At 49.8% G+C, this 5,162-nt stretch overlaps 1 pseudogene across 1 annotated transcript; it reads left to right on the top strand.

Moving 5' to 3' along the window:
- The first annotated feature begins 1,128 nt into the window (after positions 1-1,128).
- Positions 1,129-4,817, top strand: BTNL10P (Butyrophilin-like protein 10; annotated as a pseudogene). Its single transcript, XR_013395576.1, has 4 exons — positions 1,129-1,213; positions 1,425-1,778; positions 2,728-3,009; positions 4,592-4,817. The product of XR_013395576.1 is annotated as a Butyrophilin-like protein 10 (transcript).
- Positions 4,818-5,162: the final 345 nt, after the last annotated feature.

Below are 5,162 nucleotides of genomic sequence, written 5' to 3'. Positions count from 1 at the left end.
TGGGTCCCATCTTGAGGCCTGTCTCCTCCCCACGGGCAGTATCTCCTGCTCCCCAGCCCTGGGGCGTTCCACACTGGGGATCACACTCTATGGGAAGCCTTTTTTGTCCTCTACTGCAACTGCCCAAAAGGCACAGTTACATACTTTTGCAAAAAAAACAAAAGGAAGAATCTCTGGAAACCGGGGGAGTTGGCAGCTTTTGCCAGATGTCGAGGCTGCCTTTCACATCACCGCCTGGAGACAGCATGTTTGGCCTGGGTCACACCCACCTGGAGTTGGCAGGAAACTAAATTAATTCCCCTAAAGTTGCCAGGACTTCCCAAGGAAGCTGCAGCAGCTCTCGGTGCCAGGTGAGCATTTTCTATGGTCAGGATGCTGTTCACTCTTCAGTGTTTCTGCTTCCTCCAACCTCTCCCCATCCCCAAGGGGCAGAAGGACCACAGGGTCTTCCTGGAAGGCAAGAACCAAATAGGACAAGAGCCTGTGCCCACACAACTCCCTAATAACACACGTAAATGCCCAACATGGATGGCTGTGCTGGGAAGAACCGCCCAAGGCCACAGACCTTTTTCCCAATACCTGCTCTCTAAACCGAGGTTACAAGAAATGCTCACAAGAGACTCATGAGGGTCTTGGCCTGCCCATCCCAGCTGAAGAGCTCTGAGGATTGGGCCCAGACCCCAGCCCCTGACTATAGAAGTCCCCATGGGGACAGCGGGAAAGCAAGGGATATTAAGGGAATCCCCTGATGTCATTCTGACCTCGAATTTGCTTAATCCGAGTCTGGGTTTTCTCCTCCAGCATTCTGGTGTTTCATGACAGTCTCCAGCTAGAGATTGGGCTACGGCTCTTCATGAGCAGGTTAGAAAATCAAACCCCTTCCCTCCTGGATGTCCTTGTGGAATTCCACAGAGGGACTAGGGTGAGAGGTGTGTTACCCGTGAGAAGATGGGTACAGGAGCACATGAGGCTTGCTGTGTCTCCATTTATAGCATTAATAACTTGTTTGGGAGTGAGAGTGAATGACCTTTTCTTCTTTTTCTTCCATGGCATTTTTCCTCTGCACCTGTTAGCTTCCTGGCGGTGGCTCCTCTCCCAGTGACAGTGCGTAGCTCTGACCTGGCAGGAATGGCAATGATGTGCGATCAAGAGGACTTCCTGCCCATCTGCTTTGTCACCCTGGTCTTCCTGCAGCTCCCACTGGCCAGCATCTGTCAAAACTGTGGGACAGACTCTTGTGCAAGTCGAGGCAGGTGCCCTGGCATAGGAGGTGTGTGTCCAGCATGGCAGGAAGCTGAAGCATCTCCCAGCAGCTCGGGCTCAAGAGGTCCCCAAAGCCTCCAAGATGAGGGAGGGGCAGGGGGAAAGTGCCCTGGCCTCCCCACACATGGCTAACCCAGCCCTTTCTGATCTGCGTCTCCCAGAGAAAGCTGACTTTGATGTCATTGGGCCTCATGCCCCTATTCTGGCCATGGCTGGGGGACATGTGGAGTTACAGTGTCAACTGTTCCCCAATATCAGTGCCGAGGACATGGAGCTGAGGTGGTACAGGTGCCAGGCCTCCCTGGCTGTGCACGTGCATGAGAGAGGGATGGACATGGATAGAGAGCAAAAGTCATAGTACAGAGGAAGGACAACCTTCGTGAGTGACCATGTGGCCGGGGGCAAGGCCATGGTGAGGATTCACAGGGTCACAGCCTTTGACAACGAGACATACTGCTGCCACTTCAAGGATGGTGTAAAGTTCGGCAAGGCCATTGTGCAGGTGCAGGTGGCAGGTGAGGCCAGTGGCTAACTGGCTATCAGTCCTACTTCCAGGCATGGCCTCGGGGCCCAGCATGTTCAGGTGGAGGGCTTTTCAGGAGGGTGAGAGTGCACTCTCGCAGCTGCCATGCTGGCCTGCGCTGCTCCTGGGAAGTGCAGCTGTGAAGGCAGGGTCACCTTCCTCATCTTCCTTTCCCTCCTTACACCAGTGTACTGGAAAGGGAAGGGAAGGGAAAGAGAGAGACAGGGAGAATGAGAGAGACACAGAGATGGAGAGATAGAATGAGAGAGAAGCAGGGACAGACAGACAGAGGTGGAAAGATAGATGGAGAGAAAGACAGAGAGAGGTGAAGAAAGAATGACAGAATTATAGAGATGAGGAGAGAGAGATGGAGAGAGAGGGACAAGCAGAGACAGAGAATAAAAGACAGGAGAGACAGAGATGGAGAGAGACAGAGAGAATGAGAAATTGAGAGAAACACAGAGAGAATGAAACAGACAAAGAGACTGAGTCAGTAACAGAAAGAGAGAGAGAGACAGAGACAGAGAGACAGTAAAAGAGAATGAGAAAGAGAGTAAGCAACAGAAATGGGGAGGAAGAGAGAGACAGAGAAATAATGACAGGAGACAGAGAGACCGAGAGAGAAGAGAGTCTTGAAATACAGGAGGTTTCCCGAGTGACTCAGAACTTGTGCTTTGAAGCAGACAAGCCTAGGTCCCATCTTGTGCCGTGAATTCTACTTCTGCAACACAGGATGCTTATTCAATCTTCCTGGGCCTTTTCCGTTTTGCTTACCCTATTTTGTCTGGGAAATGGGGCAACTCTGTTAAGGATGGCATGTGATACAGGGTAGGCAGTTTGTGAAATTGCCAAAATACATTGGAAATCCTCAAGATTTTGTTTTTCCTTTAAATAGAAGCAGCCATGGCTGCAAAGATTCAAGTCGCTGTCTCTTCCTTCAGGGCTGGGCATGGAGCCCAGAATCCAGGTGATGGAACAGCAGGATGGAGTCAAGGCAGAGCGCACATTAGCAGGCTGGTTCCCCAAGCCCTGGGTGGAATGGCGAGACTTCAGAGGCCAGGCTAGGCCTGCTGTGACCAATCTCTCAGCCTCGGCCACCATGGGTCTCTGGGCTGTGACATCCAGCTTGATGCTCTGGGACAGGGCTGTGGAGGGTCTCTCTTGCTCCATCTCCAGCCCTCTCCTCCCTGAGAGGAGGAAGGTGGCTGAAAGTCACCTGCCCGGTGAGTCCTCTGTTCAGTTCTGTCCTCACAATCAGTGAGCACAAGATTCTGTGGCCCTGGACACTGGAGACATTAAGAGACAGCTGTGGGGCTTGTGGCAAGAGGGAACGGGCAGCAGGTCCCTGTCCTCACCTGGCTGGGGCGTCCTGGAAGGTGCACTGTTTGGGTGCTGATTACGGAAGAGGAACAGAGATAAGGATGCAGGGACACTGGAGAGAGCCTTGCCTTTGGGGGAACAAGAAATGTACACCCTAATATCAATGGTTTTTAGGGTTTTTAAAAATAGGCTTTATTTTTTAAAGCAGTTTTAGGGTCACAACAAATTTTAGTAGAAAGTCCAGAGAGTTCCCATATTCCCCTAACCCCCTTGCACAACTTCCCCCAGCAAAAAAACCCTGCACCAGAAGGAATGTCCACCATGATTGATGAACCTCCGTTGACAATGCCGTCGGCACCCAGAGTACGCAGTCTCCATGTGGGCTCACTCTTGGCATGGCGTCCCATGGTTCTAGAAAAATATATAACACCACATATCTGTCATTATAGTATCATACAAAATAATGTCACTGCCCTTAATCCTCTGTGCTCCGCTCATTCATCCTTCTCCCCTAACTCCTGGCCACCACTGATGTTTTCACTGTCTCCATAGTTTCCAGGCATTCTGGAATGTCCTGTAGTTGGAATTGTGCCTCTGTAGCCCCTTCACACTGGCTTCCCTCACTTTGTGGTAGGCGTTTAGGTTTCCTCCATGTCTTTTCATACCTTAATAACTTGTTTCTTTTTTGAAACGAATAATGTTCCAGAATCTGGATGGACCACTGTTTATTGATCCATTCACCTACTAAAAAATATCTTGGTTGTTTCCAAATTTACCTTTTCACAAAAACTTTCACTTTTACTTTTCTAAATGATGTCAAACTTACAGAAAATTTGCAAGATTAATAGAGAAGTTGTCTGTGCATCCTTTACTCAGATTCACCACATTTCTACCTCGTTGTGAAATTTCTTTTTATCACTTCTCTCTTTATCTACAAATAGATATCTAATATCTACTTCCTATGCATATATCTATACCCAACTGTCTTACTCCATTTGTGTGCCTATAACAAAATATCACAGACCAGGTGGCTTAGAAACAAGAGATAGTTATTGACCGCAGTTTTGTAAGCTGGGAAGTTTAAAGGCGTGGCAGATTTGGTGTCTGGGGAGGGTGCTTCCTGGTTCATAGACAGCGCCTTCTCACTGTGTCCTCACATGGTGGAAAGGGTACGGGAGCTCTATAGGCTCTCCCCTTTATAAAGGCACCATTCCCATCATATCCATTATGGGGGCTCTACCCTCATGACCTCATCACCTCGCAACATCATCACCGTAGGGTTTGGGATTTCAGCTTGGGAACTTTGTGGGACACAGACATTCAGTTCCTAGCACCACGTGTGCAAATACATACTATTTTGGAAACTATTTCACAGTAATTTGCAAATATCATGTCCCTGGACTCGTGAACCCTTTAGCGAGTTTGACCTCAGAACACAGACACTCTCTCACCCCAATATTCCTGGCTTCTGGGAATCTTCTCTAGCTACCTTCTCCAGAAGCTCCCAGTTCATGGCATGGAAAGCGGCTCTGCCTCTGTTCCTTGTTGCAGTGGGACTCATAATAGCTGGAGGCATCCTCATCTTCTGGAAATGTCAAAGGGAAAAGAACAAAGCATTGCTGGAAGAAGAGAGGGAGCGAAGAGAAAAGGAGCAGAGGCGACCCACCAGCAGCAACGAGGTTGAGCCATGAGAGGTGAGCAGGGAGCCCCGACAAGGCACATCCTGCCCACCCTCCAAACCCAGGACCCTAACACGAAGCCCTGAGCCGAGGCTTCATCCATGTGTCCTCAAACACAGTAGGAATGGGATGGCCGATGAGGATCCTCACTCTGGAATTGCCTGATTATGATCTAGCCAGTGAGACCATCTGTCTCCTAGCAATCCCTTGGTTAGTCTTCACTGGCTGATTTTGGGCAGGCTGGTTGGACTCTCTCTTGAAAACGGACAGATCTGAGCTTGAACCCCAAGTCTGATGGGTGTGGGCTGAGGGACCTGGTGTGAGCCCTGAGCCACTCTGTCTACTGGGAGTGCTGATACCATCCTGAAAGAGTGCTG

The sequence above is a fragment of the Macaca mulatta genome, chromosome 1 (assembly GCF_049350105.2).
Source record: "Macaca mulatta isolate MMU2019108-1 chromosome 1, T2T-MMU8v2.0, whole genome shotgun sequence".
NCBI lineage: Eukaryota > Metazoa > Chordata > Mammalia > Primates > Cercopithecidae > Macaca > Macaca mulatta.
This window is presented reverse-complemented; position numbering and strand designations above follow the sequence as displayed.